General features: G+C 39.0%; 1 long non-coding RNA gene across 1 annotated transcript in view; it reads right to left on the reverse strand.

Annotated features, from left to right (window-relative positions):
• Nucleotides 1-2,858: 2,858 nt before the first annotated feature.
• The window catches only part of LOC307018261, a 57,863-nt gene continuing 44,692 nt past the window's right edge, over nucleotides 2,859-16,029 (reverse strand). The window contains exons 3-4 of the long non-coding RNA XR_013802392.1: nucleotides 9,033-9,207; nucleotides 2,859-3,509 (exon numbers count right to left, since the gene is read on the reverse strand). This is a non-coding gene — a long non-coding RNA (uncharacterized lncRNA). The remainder of the gene's footprint in view (nucleotides 3,510-9,032; nucleotides 9,208-16,029) is intronic.

The raw sequence follows: 16,029 nt of genomic DNA on the forward strand, positions 1-16,029 counted from the left end.
GTTGAGTCCATTTTGTGAATTTGTGGATTTTATTTTTTCAACGAGAATCTAAATGAATATTCAAATGCTTTTGCTTGAGGGAAGATACTGCCTACGCCATGCAGGCTAGACTGTTGCAGCACATCTTCAACATGATGGTGTTTTACACTTTATCAAGGACAGATTATATGTGTTCAGTAAATGTAGAAATGTTGATGCCACTGTAGGGATTATCAGTACAGATAAATAATTCAGAAAATGCCCAGCTGTCACAAAAATGAAGACTTATTTTAGGCTTTTTTGTCAATTAGAAAATATAAATCCCCAAAAATCAAAGTAACATCTTTCTTGCCACGAATATACCTATTGCATTACCTTTTCTTGCAGCTAGGGGTGTGTGAGGAACACCAGTAAGACAGAAAACCATTGCACTGTTACACTATTAAAAGGCAAGTAGAAGAAATGTCCTTAAATTATTTTTACAAATATGTATGTAAGTTATTAATTTAATGTGTCATTTGGGGCCTGTGCTCACATGATGTTTGGACATGCAACATAACATATCTGCCTGTGAAAATAAATAATGAAGTCTCAGGCCCTTCATATGAAGCATGAGGTCAGTTGAGTTCATAAAAGCCAAAACCTCTTGGCATAATTACATCTTAAACGTTAGCTCTTTCCATTCCAAGACCATTTAAAATCAGAAGCAGCTGTTTATAATTCAGAGAGGGTATGGCCTTCACATTTAAAATAATATAGTGGGAACCAAATGTTCATCAAAATCAAATAAAGTAGCTCAGATTATTCCCATTTCTGTTTAAAATATTCCTCATTAATTTCTGATTTAATTTTGGTGAATAAATAGTATTGACTGAAATGTAAATCTCAATGATAATCTGAATGAGGAAGGTTTGACTAAATACATACCGTTTCAAAACTTTATATCACAAAACAATCCTGTGCTTTGAAGCCCAAAACTTGCAGCGTCACAGAAACGTTCCAATAATAAATGAAATCTTCAAAATGACATTGTGTTTTGCAAATAATAGAATTATAGTTGCTTATGAATTGTTTTTGTATAAAATGAAAACCTTTATTTGGCTTTATTTATTATTATTATTATTTCTGTTAACATAGGTCACGTATTATGTCAACATATATGTTAAAGACTAATACAATCACATTCAATAAAAACCGAAGAGATCCACAGTGAACTATATAAGACAGGATATTCAATCTGACTGTGGATCAGTCTGTTTTGGAGAACACAGCAGGACCTTTGACATCACCATGACAGATCTTATTCTGAGGACTCTTCATAATGTATATGAATGTATAAGCTATTACCTAAATGTGTTCATCATTTAATTCAGTCACACCATGTGAACCCGGTGATGCATTATGACCTAACGTGTAAATTGATGGCATCAAAGTGCCTTCAGCTATCAAATATTAAACAACATGGGATGGGTGTACACGTTTATGAACAGCTCTCCTCTTTGCGTTCCCTTTCCTCCTGATCTTCCCTTTTGCATCCATCCAGTCAGATTCCCCCCCGCTCGTTCTCAGAGGCTGTTTTGGTGTTCCGAATGAGTAAGTTGTAGACCGCGTAGAGATTGGACCTTAATGAGAAGGTGGTAGAGCTGTCTACTGGATGTGTGTTCATTGGGTTTTGACAGCCCTGCTCTGTTGCAGATCTATTAATCATACCCACAAGGAGAGCTACTCTCTCTCCCCCCTCCTCTCTCTCACTCACTCTCTCTCTCAGTTTTCAGTTTATACAGAACAGAATCATTTACATAAAGTCCTTAAGGCAAATAACTGTTGGGGGCTCTAATTTATATCTGATCGAAAATTAGCCGTCATTATGCGCGCCATTAGCTGCGTCTTTAATGTGCTTCTAAGCACCATTTGTCAAGCAGCTTGTTAATATCCTTCAAGTCTTTAAAGTTGAGAGCTCATTAAAGACTGCTGTGGCTGCTCTGGATGCTATTTCATACAATGCTGTGGGAAGGGACAGAACATTGAAAAGTTTTTGTTACATTGTCCCAAAAAAATGTGCTCAATACTCATCCTTTTCGCTTCACATATGATCAGAAACTGAAAGGCAGAATTCAGTTTTAGTGGGAGAAAATGTAAAATATATAAGCATTTAAATACATTTAGCCAAAACTATGAATAGGCTAAAGTCTAATTTAACATTTTCCTAGAGAATCCCCAACAGAAACGTCTATAAAACTGGTTATTATCAGGAAAACCAATTCTCTTCTGTCCGTGTAAGACAAATGATATTGAAATGCAAACATCAGAGAAATGGCCCCCTGCATGTAAACCCTGTACTCAGAGAGCTTTTCTGTTGTCTTGCCCACAGCCCATAACAGGAGACCCTCGCAGGCCCAATCTTTGCCTATGGGTAATGAGAGTTATGCTGCTTTATTATTGGTTAAAACTCCAGTGTCCTTAGTCTTTTTTTCCCTCCAGTATAACAGATTCCTCCAGGCAAAAGCAATAAAGAGAGTAATTAGAATGCTAAAGACAGATGTAAATAAAGGGAATGAGACAGTGGTGAGGGATGAGGCGTCTAGGTCACACACTCTCATCAAAAACCCAGTTGGTAGCAAATGACACAACGTTCAGTGCCAGAGGCCCGGGGCTACGACTGCAAACCAGAGGACATAATGGACTAAATTATGGCTTCAATGGCTATGCATCTCAAAGCACCAATAAGGACACACACACTCACATGACACACACACACACACACACACACACACACACACACACACACACACACACACACACACACACACACACACACACACACACACACACACACACACACACACACACACACACACACACACACACACACACACACACACACACACACACACACACACACACACACACACACAGTCTCAAACCCTATACACACACATGAATTTGCTGTTTGATAGGATTAAATAAATGTGAAGCATTATGTTATCAATGCACATTGTACGGTATATCACATGAAACCAATATGCTCCTACTATGCAGTTTAATCCAGTGGTCACACCCTCATTTAAAACAGTGTAAATAAGCTGCTAATTGATGCCACACATTGATAATCCATTGAGTTTATAGACTGCCATTTTCAAGCTTCTACCCACAAATATACTTCTTATAAAACGGACTCTAAATTCTGCTCTGCTTCTCTTTGAAGCTGGTGTATTTACTTGTTTGCCGATTCATCAATTTATGTAGAGAATTACACATTTTAAAACCTGAAATGATCTGACTTTATTTGTTTTGGATGAATAGCAGAAGGTGGAGTGTGAATAGAGACCTGAGCTAACAACAACACAAAACACTATTCACTTGAGATTACATGCATGGAGAGGGGGTTGGGCTAATTAAAATATTTGCATTATTAAAAATACATTATCTACTAGAATGCCATCATATTTAACATCACAAGACATTCATAAATTAGCCACATTTTGGTGATGAAATCATTCCTGTCTCATAATGGGCTTCCAGGGGAATTCCTGTAAGACACGGACACAAAGATTAAGTCGGCATTTGAATATACAAATAAATCATTATTTATCATTAAACTTAAATCACATTGAGTCTCTGTGGTTGGTGTGAACTCTGTAGAGTTTTAGGGAACACAAACTGAGACTTTAGAGGACACAAATCACACACACGGAGGATCCCATTAGACTGTTTCACACACTTAGGATCCCGCCTTGTTAATGAGACCCTCTATAAGTTCCCCATGCTCCTCACACACGGTTCTTTATGTCTGTTCATTTATTTTTATGTCCCTCAGTTGGTATGAGCCACAAATCACTACACTCTGCACATTATGCAGAGATGCATACTGTAAAGGTATAGTGTAGTGTTACAGATTTTACGATCCGCTTTGTTAAAAACAGATGGTCTTTATTGCTATTACATTTGCTACCATGATAGTTTTTCCTCCTTGTCGCTGGTCTAATCAAATATCAGTTTACACTACTAGGAATTAAAGATTTCTTGTCCTTTCAAATGGACAGAAATGGTTGGGCGATGTGGATAACATCTTCTACACATAGAGAAATTAAAGTACAAATAAGATTAGTATTTTTATGTTGATGTATCATGGTACATTTTCTGGAAATCCAATTGAAAAACATTTGAGAGGTAAAAAAAAAATCCCATGGTCTGACTCAAAACGTTGAAACCAACCAGAGTTTAAAATGTTATAGAACAATCTCTGACAGTTCACATATGAAACAAATGCTATTGATTTATAAAGTAGAAACTTTTACCAATAGTATATTTTTAAGCAACCGTTTTAATACAAAAGGATTACGAAGGAGGAAATGCATGTCTCTATTGAAAATAATGTTTTAAAAAAGGACACCAAAGGATTAAAGAAAATGTGAAAAGTAACAAACAAAAGTAACATAAATTTGGGATACAGATCATCTGAAATAATAGGTACCGGTATATGTTAAATCCCATTAGTTTTCCTATTTGGTCTCACGTAAAAAAAGATTTAGCTGCATTTGTGTGTACTAAAACCATAATTGCATTATTTCTGACAGCTCTTGGTAGCAGCCTATAAAGACATTATAAGGTTACAGATGTTTAGCTGCCAATCATGCTGGAAATGCGCCACCAGATACATTTCAGCCACACAATCCCATCTAAGAAATGCTAGCAATAAGCCAAGGACTTCATTCAAAGATGGAAACGTTCCTGCACCAAACTATAGACTTGTCTTTTATTTAATAAAATGATTATTCATATATTTTATGTGAAAAAGAAAATGTTTCTGATTGACCATCAAGTCCACATTACAGGCAGTGCCAATGGAAATGAGAGGTATATAGCATCTTCATTGCCTATGACAAAAGTTGCATGACCCTGCCATGCTAATTCTGTGTGGGAAGTAATGTCTCAGCAAAGCTATTGATGCCACACACTATATTAGATTACACTGTGCTGTTGAAATGTGTGCTTCCGAGGTGCCTTTGCAAAAGGTTGATTACTTTGCATATATTTCACCTGCCGCTCTGGGCTATTATTGCTTGAGATACAGAGTATAGTCAGTACCCTGATGGAGCAATCCTAAATGGTCAACGTCCCCAGTAAAACCATATAAAGTGATTCAATGCGAGCATAAAGAAATGTTAACGATCATCAAAGACCTTTGTGTTGGATGGCTTTCCTTCCAGTAACTCTCTTTTTCTCACTCTCTGCTGTCCTTTTTATTTCCCCACCGCTTCCTGTGAGAATATGGAGATTTTCTGCTGAGAACATTTCAAGGGAAAAGAATAAGTGATATGGTATAAAAGAATAGAAATCATTCCAAAGAAATAACCCCTGATGAGAAAACACCCAAAAATATATGTGCCATGCCTCTTTAACATCGCTAATATTGATAATGAGCTTTGCCGGAGAAATGCCTGTGCATCTCAGTGGCTGTGCTGTGAAACGTGGCAGACAGACATACTTTCTGACCTCTATATAGCAGCGTGGAAGGACCTCAACAGCTGTAAACAACACTGCAATCAGTGTCCCATCTGCTCCCATGTCCCACTTGTGTGGATGCCTTTTTGCCATTTCTTTCACCCTCTGCCAAGTGACTGCCTCAGGACATCTAACCCAGAGAAAAGAGCTCATTTACCCAAGGAGGAAAGAAGCAAACTAGATTTCTGAGCGCATTTGCTGACAGGGAAACTTGGTCGGGCAGAATTGAACAGAGTTAGACGGATTATAATGTGCAAAGAATGCCATTTTGCACAAAAAGCAGTTCATCAAACTGCAGGAAACATCACAAATAACCAGTTATTATCTAAGATGGAGCAGCTCAACAGATTTCCAAGCAGCTTTTATGTGTTGATTTAACCTCGATTAACCCCCTATTCAGGCTAATGATGCTTCAAAGGGATTTTTTGAAGTGGGTGCCTGAGCTACACCCACTCCAAAGGTAAGTGGTATGATTTCTGTTTTGTATAAGTGACGAGAGCCCACTCGGTGAATCTACAAATGTATTATAGTATCTTCTATGTAATACTGATAACAACATTAAATCACATATAAATCAAGAGTGTGTTCTAGACCTGCTCTATACAAAGTGTCAAGAGGTTACTTCTGTTGTGATTGGTTGCTATGCAGTTTACTTAATGCATCTAGGATTTTCTATGTTTTTTTTCTTTTTATTATTTACTGTCGAGGCGTAAGAGAACCAATTTAAATGGGGAAAGGTATTGATGGGAAAATATTCGTTTTAGCATGAAGTATTTATTTAGAATAAAAGGACAAGTATGAGAGAAAGAGGAAAAGTGGGTTGAGAACTGGCATTGGAGAGACAACCATATAATAATTTTAAAAATAAATCAATATCACTATCATCATCACCACGACCCTTTAGAAGTAAAAGTAATAATATATATGAACAAATCAAAACCAATATACAAAGTCATAAAATAATTTGAAGCTGATCAAAATGGAAGATTAAGTAGTGAGTTCAACAAAACAATAATCAAAACCCATTTAGATACGGGGTCAAACCAAAAATACATGAACAGTACTGGTAAAGATCTCTGGTAATTAGCAATGGGCACTTTTTACTATTAACTTAATATATAGTATGTACATGTGTCCTTCTGGACTAATTACTTTTTATAACTCATTAATTAAAGCCCCAGTATTGAGGTAATGTTGACCATTAATAGTAAATATAGATGAGGCCCAGGTTAAAATAAATACGGATGTGGATAATCATCAGGTAACCAGCCACAACACGTGGTGCTGTTTGACTGATCAATGATGTATGATGAGGATGATCAAGAATACATGCTGCCCTTGTCAGCTCAATGCAGAGAGGTCATTGTGCCTCAATCAGTCCACCTCTCTCTGTTCTCCAAATAATTGGCTTATGTTTTTATAATGAAAGTATAACATCTTAACAAGCTCTTCATTCAGGGGTGGGCTAAGGCAAACTCTGTATTCAGTATGCATAATCCATGTATACATATGCCTCACACAGAGCCCTGTGTGTTATGTGATTTGAGTGGGGGTCAGAGCCACTTGTATTCCTGTGGGTGGGATTGTGGAATAGCAGGAGATTTGATTGGAGCATTATCCCTACAAGAAGGCCCTCCAGAACTCCTATCTGTTGTTCCCCCTACTCATTTACTTTATCAGAGCACTGCTGTAATATACATAATTCAGACAACCAGGGAATGTCTTTGGGCTCCGAACCACCTGCTGGCTTTTATTAGCTAATTAATGGTGATTTATCAGAGCTGCTAATTTGAGTGGGGCCGCTTGCCTTCAGGAGTCTCAGCACACCGTATGAATTCTGATGGTAATTATGCTTATTTGATGGGCAGTTTGCTAAAACAAAAAGTTCTGTCTTTTCTGCCCCAAAGGTATGGAATTTCTGTTCTTACGAAAGACGACCTTGTGTGATTTTTTTTCTGTCTCATTAAGGTCTAACACACACTTCATTTTAATACTTAAATTCAAAACAGCTTCTTTTTTTTTTTACCTTTTTACCTGTAGATGTGTGTCCTTGGGAAGGTCTTTTTTGATGTCCTTATGTTTCAAGTATATTTACTGTTCAACAACTACGCATTCAGCTAAGGTTTAAGATGATATTTGGGCAGATTCTAAAGAAGAAGAATTGATTAAAAAAAACTCGTAGCACTTGCTTAGGCTAAAAAGAAGAGATTATTATTACACTATGTAAAGTATTGTAGGTTTTTAGGGATTATTTCCTGAAAAAGACTTTCTTCCAACAATGAGCAATAATATGCAGGAAATGGTTTTTATGAACCGTCACATAACTCATTGTGTTAAAGTGTCAAAAACCAGGTGATTGAAAATGATTATCCTTGTGTGTCTTTTCTCCAAAATCAACGTCATCTTTTAATCTCAACATTCACATTTTAAAAATCTGTAATAAGGTCACTTTCATGTTGTGGTTGTTACAGGTTTAATCTTTGTTAGAAGTCTATTTTTGTATTTATTTAAAAAGGTCAGAGTTCTCTCTGAAGACCTCCTTCTTGATTTGAGTGAAGTGAAAACCCAAAAATGTGACAAATTGGTCAGTGTGTAACCTTCGGCTATTTCTTCATTTCTGGGTATTGTTTTCCGTCAGAACTGAAAAAAGCATGAGATGCAAAGCTTAAGAGTAAGGTACGTTTTGTGTTTATTGTTGGTATTCACACAGGTTTCATTTCTTGCTCTCTCCAATGGATAAATGTGTTTTCCAAACGTATTTGTTTTTTAATGCTAACATATGGAGCTTACACATAGCCTTCTTTAGCAAACACTGGTTTTATCTGACATTGTATCAATCAGCAACTTAATCCAAAACCATCATTGGAAACATATTATCAATACTAAGTAGTAAAAATACTTTTCCAGTACAACTTACCCTAGGCATCAATTAAGTAGCCACTGGGTACCTTATTGGTTTGTTTGTGTAACTATATGCAGATGACTCCATCTAATCAAATGATGCTTTGGGGCTCCTAATGTCACATATTATATCCAATTATATGTTTTTCTGTGGCGTGATAATAAGCATTTTCCACTTGTTGGATTCCTTAAACAGAAACTATTGTCCTTGGTTACATTACAATAACATCTGGAGGACTAGATGAAGGAATAAGGAACAGGTAAAGTAAGTGAATGTCTCCAAAATTAAACAACATCAGCCTTTCCCAAAGCCTGTATCTTGGGATGCATCGATTTATTGCCCAATTATTGGTATCTCCTCAAATATGTCTTTTTAACCTTTATCAGCCTATTGGCTAATAAGACATTTGCTGCAAGAAATAGGCAGGTTTGGAACGGCTGCAAGTGTATTGTAAACCTCGAGATACAGTATGTTTAAAGACAATAAATCCAGATGTTCTTGGTAAAAAAAAAAACTACACCTATATCAAAATGTAAGTTAATATGATTTGCCACACACACACACATATGCATCTTTGAACCCAAACAATGCCAAAAGGAGCTTTGAAGAATGCTTCATTTCATCTGATTCAAAACACTTGACAAACCTTGTCATATCAACGAAGATCCAGCATGTAAGGTGGCCGATTGATGTTTCCTGCCCTCTGCATGCGTATCCTTGGGGAGATGCTGTAGACTCTCTTCCTCTTTGCCAATGCAGGTACAGTCCCAACAGGCAGGGAGGTATAGATGTATAAAACACTGTGTCAAGTCATTTGGCATCTGAGAAATTAGAATATGGAAGAAAAAGAACGGGGTTAAGACATGTCTGCCAGCCAATACCTTTTCATTCAAATTCAAATACAAATTCAAAAAAGCAGGTAAATGGTAATATCACACGAGCAAGCAACGGTGCCTCGAGCAAAATGCTCCTTTAAAAGAGTTTCCTATGCAAGGTGCTGCAGCTCTGCACACGTGGATTCAAGAGTTTGCTCACTGGGGATTGAACAGATATTCTGAGAACTAACTTTAATGTAGATAACCTTCCAACACAACAATTTACCATATACCTGTTATGTGTCAATCACAGTGGTAAGAGTATCATGTGTACATGTACAGTGTGTGTTGTACCGCATCAAAGAACAATCGACAACCAGCCAACCTCGTTTTGTGAGGTGTGTTTTTAGTGTTAATACCTCCTGTTGATCGTATCATTTGACACAGCTTGGAGAGTCAATTAAGATGCTATTCAGATCCCTACTTCAAAGGAGGGACATGTCTATGCAATTCCAGCAATGACCCAGAGAGGTCACAGTGAGTGTGTTTGTGTGTCTGTTTCTGTTTGTGTGTACACAATGGACCTCTGGTAGACCCGTCAGCCCCTCTAGGGAGGGAACCTTCAGAATGAAAACACGCCATTCACAGGGACCTCAGCAATTGTACCACAAGGAGAAAAGGACCAATCTTTCTCTGTTCACAGCAACACACACACACACACACACACACACACACACACACACACACACACACACACACACACACACACACACACACACACACACACACACACACACACACACACACACACACACACACACACACACACACACACACACACACACACACACACACACACACACACACACACACACACACACACACACACACACGGTTTGAGGTTTGATGGGGAGAATGGAAATAAGCGCCTCTATGCCCATGAATGCTATCATTTTATTCCTCTACTCCAAATGCTCCAGGGATCTCTGAGAAAGAGTAGGAGCAATAAGTTCACTTTACTGAATTAATGCCGTAATTCTTTATCAGGAGAGCCTTGGCATTACCTTGAACCGGGCTGGTTTTATGCAAAATGGTTTCAAGCCTAGTTTTTTTAAATGATGTTCCTAATTTGTTGGCTCACTTTGAATTATTAATCTCTTTTATCAAGTAGTTATTACGTGTCATAACAGTGTGTCTATGGGGGGAAATGTAAGTATGTCTCCTGGATCTTAGGAAAGGCCCCAGTGCAGAAATATATAAAATATTGATAATTAGCTAAATATTTACCTTGGCCCCTGAGTTAAGACACTGTGCTAAATGGCATGGGAGCAGCTGCAGTGGTCACTGAAGACACACAATGAGACGCTGGAACTGAAACTCGTGAAGAAACCAAAAAGGAAAAGAAACATTTGATTGTGACATCCAGAAAATTAGAGTTGTGGGAGCTCACATCTGAATATTGTCTCTTTTTGGACGTGTCCTCTATCTTAAGGGTGAAGTTCTCTCTCTTTTTGGATGCTTATGAAATGAGACCTGTGCGGGCTCGGCGGTTATTTGTCAGAAAGAAACAATAATTAGACATAATAATCTGTTCTGCATGGATAGCTAGTTTACTACATTTTGCTTTTGTATAAGAAGCTGATATTTTTACACACTGAATTTCAGATAAAACATCAAATTGTTCTTACATTGTTTGAATGTAAATTGAAAGTCTGAAATAAAAGCCTAGCCTGTATGATATCCAATGAGATGTTACCTTTGTGTATGTTGTTGTGTCTAGGATAGGAGCTATGGATGAGAATGATAAATGTCATACAGAGGGACTTCTGATAGATGTGACCATGAACACAACACAAGAATGAAAGAGTCAGCGCCATGCATCCATCCATCTATCTATCAGCCAGTCCGTCCGTCAGACATACCACTGAACCATCTGCCAGCCTCCCCCATCCCTGGATGAACCCCCACAGCCACCAGCCAGGAGGAGGCTCTCTCTGGGGGCCTGATGTGCTAATGTGAACCTTTGTGGTGCTGAGTGGAAAGCTAGCTGGTTGAACTGCTTCTGAGGCTGAGCTGAGGCATACTGCTTATCTATCACAAAGTCAAACTCTTTAAATAAATCTATCATGAATTCCTCTAGTATTGAGGTGGTGTAAAATAAATAATGAACACAATATAAACAAACAATTCCTATGTATATATGTCATCACGGACATGTATCTCTTTCTTTGATACAACCAGAGGAATCAGGGAATCGACCTCAAGCTTATAAATATTTTTCCAAATCTATTCATTTGATTTTTGAAACCTTTTGTTTTAACCTTAAGAACAGATCTGAACCCTGCAACAGTGCTCTGCATGGCGTCCTCTGCAAAATTCAATTAGACATAATGTTGCACTGCAATCTATTCATTTGAAGCACCCAGTGAGGCAGCCAGTGGGAGTTTATTGATTGGAGTGTGTCATGTGTGGAAGCGGAGAGGGGTGGCCACACTTTTTTTGCTTAATGGACTGAAATAAAAGAGGCGGGAATGGGCTTTAATTAGGGAACAGCGGCAGGGGCATCTAGCTACCCCTCCCAGTGGTTAGCCTGCACCACCTCTGCAGAACACACCCAGGCACTTTCACATTTAGATTCTCACAAACAGACATACGGTCCCACTACCAATGCATTCACACATACAACAACAAACATACACACTTGCAGTCTATCACCCTTGCACACACACACACACACACTGAGACACACAAGCTGAAACACACAGGAGGAGGGCAGAGGAGAATGGAGGGGGTGATGGGCTCCCGGGGTCTCAGCTGCTGCTAGGGTGCTGCCTGCTCCTCGCAATGAGTTGCAACTGTCAGTTTATCTTAACTCAGGCTTTTCATCATCGCACAGAGCCTGGTTGGAGGAAGCCACCTGAGAGTCTTAGGAATCTGTTGGCTACAAGTCATTAGCAAAGACTGCTGAGATACGCCGGGGCCAGAGATGTGCGCGGGGTAATGCTGCAGACAAGTGTGTCCCCTTAACCCTTGATAGGCTGATTGGCACAGCAGCTTGGCTTTGATGGCTGGATAATTACATGCAGCCTGGATGACACAGGGCAGGTCATAAAAGCTGAGCGGTGCAGGTAAAGAAACAAGGAACAGGGAGATGGTGTGAAAGAAGGCATGTGGAGTACATTAAAGAGTGAAAGCAAGTCTCTTTCTTTCCCTCAGAGCTTGAATCTATTATAACTAAAGAACTGCTGTATATACGTATAGACTGCAAACACGTAACAGATAGCAAACATCTTTTTATGGTAGTAGGTCTGTTTCACTTGCAAACGCACATTGACATGGACATTGCACAAACAGAGGGGTAGTTAAGGAGGTTATGTTGATTGTTGATCCAATGGTGCTAAACAGAATAATTGCAATGGTTGATATTTTAAAAGTTGTCTAAATGTGGTAATATATCTGCAAACACAGTAACTACACTATATCAGGTAACGCTAGAAGTGAGTGGTTAAGAAGGAAGTAAAACTACAATTGTAAGAACAGTGAAAACTCATCTCTTTCGACTCCACTTCGAGCGATATAATTATTAACAAAGCACTTATACTAATAAAGGACCGGCTTATCTAAAGCCAGTTGAGTAGCACTTGAAATGTGTTGGCTCTATGAAACCTGATGTACTTATATGATTCTGTTTTCTTCAAGTTTGTATTTTGTTGGTCGAACGCACTTATTGTAAGTGGCTTTGGATAAAAGCGTCAGCTAAATGCAATGTAATGTAAAAAGAAGAAGAAAGTAAAAAGTTGAACGTCATACAAAGCGGAGAGACGGGGTGATTAATTAAAATGGGGGCAATGTCACTCTTTGTCTCTTCTCAACGTAGACTGTGTAAAGTCAATAAGAGAGCGTGAGAAAGCTTCTCAAAACACGCTTACTTTCTCTCCTCCACACACCTGGAAGATCCCAGTGTAAAGAGGGTAGTCACAGAAATTGTCAGAAACACCAAATTTGACCTTTGAAATGGTGTGGGGAGCTGGAGTTTCAGACAGCCAACAAGCACTTGTGTTGAAGCTTACTCATTTCTTTAGAGAGGATTATCTAAACAACCATTTTAATTCAAAACCAAAATGTTGGTTGTATTTTCTTACTACATCGGAAAGCTACATACAGTAAGGTTGAAGCTCAAGCATAAAGGCACCCGGTGACGGAGAAGTACAGAGGACTTACATAAGCATATGGCAGCAATAGGTAGGCAGTAAAGAGCAGCACTAATGTGTTCTGTGACAGCTGACTTCATGGATGAGTTTGGATCACTGAACATGTCATTTCCACTTTGCTTGAATGCCAGGTGGCTGCAGTTACAGTGAAATGTTTGGACATGTCTGTGTTATCACTGTGATATGATTATCGTGTATTTCTGTGTTGGATGCTTTCACAGATTTACATTTCTTACACAGGGTACTAGCTCATTACTGATACCACAATGCTTTGGTCAAAGAGAGTAACATCTCTGTAGCTTCTTTTATGCTGACTTGAAAGAGTACAAGTCCAAGTGGGAACATCGTATTAAATATGGATTCTGTTTGGGTCCCTCTTCTGTTGCCTGCTCTCCCTCCACCAAACTCTCAACCAGTGTCAGAGTCTCCATGTATGAATCTGTGTAAGTGGATGTTTTTGTAATGTGAAAGCTCCAGAGTGAAGGGGGGGGGGGGGGGGCTTACCTTGGAAGTGCTGTATGATTACTCAACAAACACAAATAGTGGTTGTAACCTTGACCACACAGAATTATCTCTTGCAATGGATGAAGGGTGAGGAGGAGTAACATGTGAAATTCCAGAGGGTGTCTCAGTGTGTGTCTAACCTTATGAAAACACAGAGACGTGAGTTTGATAGAGTTATTACACATCTGTGGTTCCACCATTTGTGCGGCTGAATCTATTATCCTGAGACAGGGCTGACCTGAGGTTCCGTTGGGACTTCTCATCACCTCTGTGTCACGAGTCAGGCAATTGCAGAAGTCACTGTTTGCTTTTCATTACTAAAATACAAACTTTAAGGATGTCTTTTTGTTTTTCTTAACCGAACAATGTTTACTCTGGTGATGATTAGAGTGTTATTATTTCTACTGTGCCTGTGAAAATGTAATTTTAGAGTTTGAGGAGAAAGAGAGTATGTTTGGCTTGGTGAGCCGGCTTTTGTTCCAACAATGTGCAGCCAGTTTATTGCGGTTATAAGCATTCAGGAGAATAATTAGCCAAGCACATATTGTGTATATTAACTACAAGGCATCTCCGTCTGCTCCCTGGAGTTTTATTTTCTCTTAATGCACGGTAGTTCAAAGAAATACGGCTGCGCTCTACACTGTATGGTGCTGATGTATCGCTCCCAAACATCAGTCAAAAACTAGTGTATTTCATCCTGGCAGCAATCGGTAAACCCTTTTCATGTTGAGATCAACATCACAGTGTTAGCTCAGTGTGTATGTTGCTTTACATTGTTGAAGCCATTTAGCTTGATCATTTCCCTACATAAAAAAACCAGCAAGTGATCACTCTGAAGGTGTGTCATAAATCCATCAGGGAAGGTAAATAAGACGCTGGTTATCACTGCTAGACCTCCCCTGACAACTGTCCAATTATGTATATCACACTCGGCCTACTGTTTGCACTAGAAGTAATCAATAAAGGATGTGGCTGAGTGCACATACATTTTTGGTGGAACCAAATGCATGAAAACGTAATCATTTGCTCAGGCTGGCAGGGAATCAAATATTGGTAGGGAACAAGTAGGCAGTGGTTGTTCGCGAGGGGAGGGACTGATTAGTGATTGTAGCTCCAAGTTTGATGGGGTGAGGAGGGGGGTGAGGAGGGGTTCTCTCCTGACGCGGCAAATGGAATGGGTGACAGGTGGAAATGGGGATGAAAAGGCGGTCCTCCGTTTCATGAATAAATGTAAACACAGCGCCATGCAATTACTACGGCTGGTCATCTCTTTTAGGTCCGGGTGGGGGGGTAAACGTGCGGCGACATCCCTACAGGTCCAATCTAATGAAAACGTGCAGGTTACTGGGGCGTTTAATTGTATATACGGTAAAGCTAAGAGTGAGGACTGTAGGGGCTTGTTGCGGATGAAAGCCCAACCCTACAACTGGAAAATTTGATTCAGTTTAAACATAGCGTTTCGTTTATTGATCCGCTGTGGAAGGTGAGATCATCACAGGAACACGACCTGAACAGATGGATTCATTTGAACATGTCATGAGAACACATGGGTCTTGTTGCTCCGGAGAATAACTTGTTACACAGGGATGGCAGCCCAAATGAAATCTGAAATGGCAATGATCAGATAAATACTCACATTTTTCTAAGAAGTTCACTATCTTCGAATCTGTCATTTGTCACAACATATATGTTAAATAGATAATGTCTATTCACTTCTATAAAAGTTTCATAAGGTATGTAAAATCTCAATAAGTCTGTATTGACACTTCTATGACATCAATAATGATTCAGACCAAATGTGTCTTTTTGACAATTGGATAAGAAAATGTGTTATAAAAGGTAATGCATTTTCTACCAAAAAAGCAATCATACAGGCAGGTGCTTATCCTGCTCATATACGTAAATAAATCTTATGTAATCATCTTCTCTCATATGCATATCTATTCGGTATTAACACTAATCCACCACAGAAGAGGCAGGTCAAAGCATAGCCCAGTTATATATTTTCTATTACCAGGGTTAATCAATAATTCATGGGTCACAATAGCAGGCTGTGCGAGTCGGGGGGAGGGGGGGGGGGAAACACCCTGAGATCCTCTCCCTAAGCAGGATC

Source organism: Notothenia rossii (genome assembly GCF_949606895.1).
Source record: "Notothenia rossii genome assembly, chromosome: 1".
Lineage (NCBI taxonomy): Eukaryota > Metazoa > Chordata > Actinopteri > Perciformes > Nototheniidae > Notothenia > Notothenia rossii.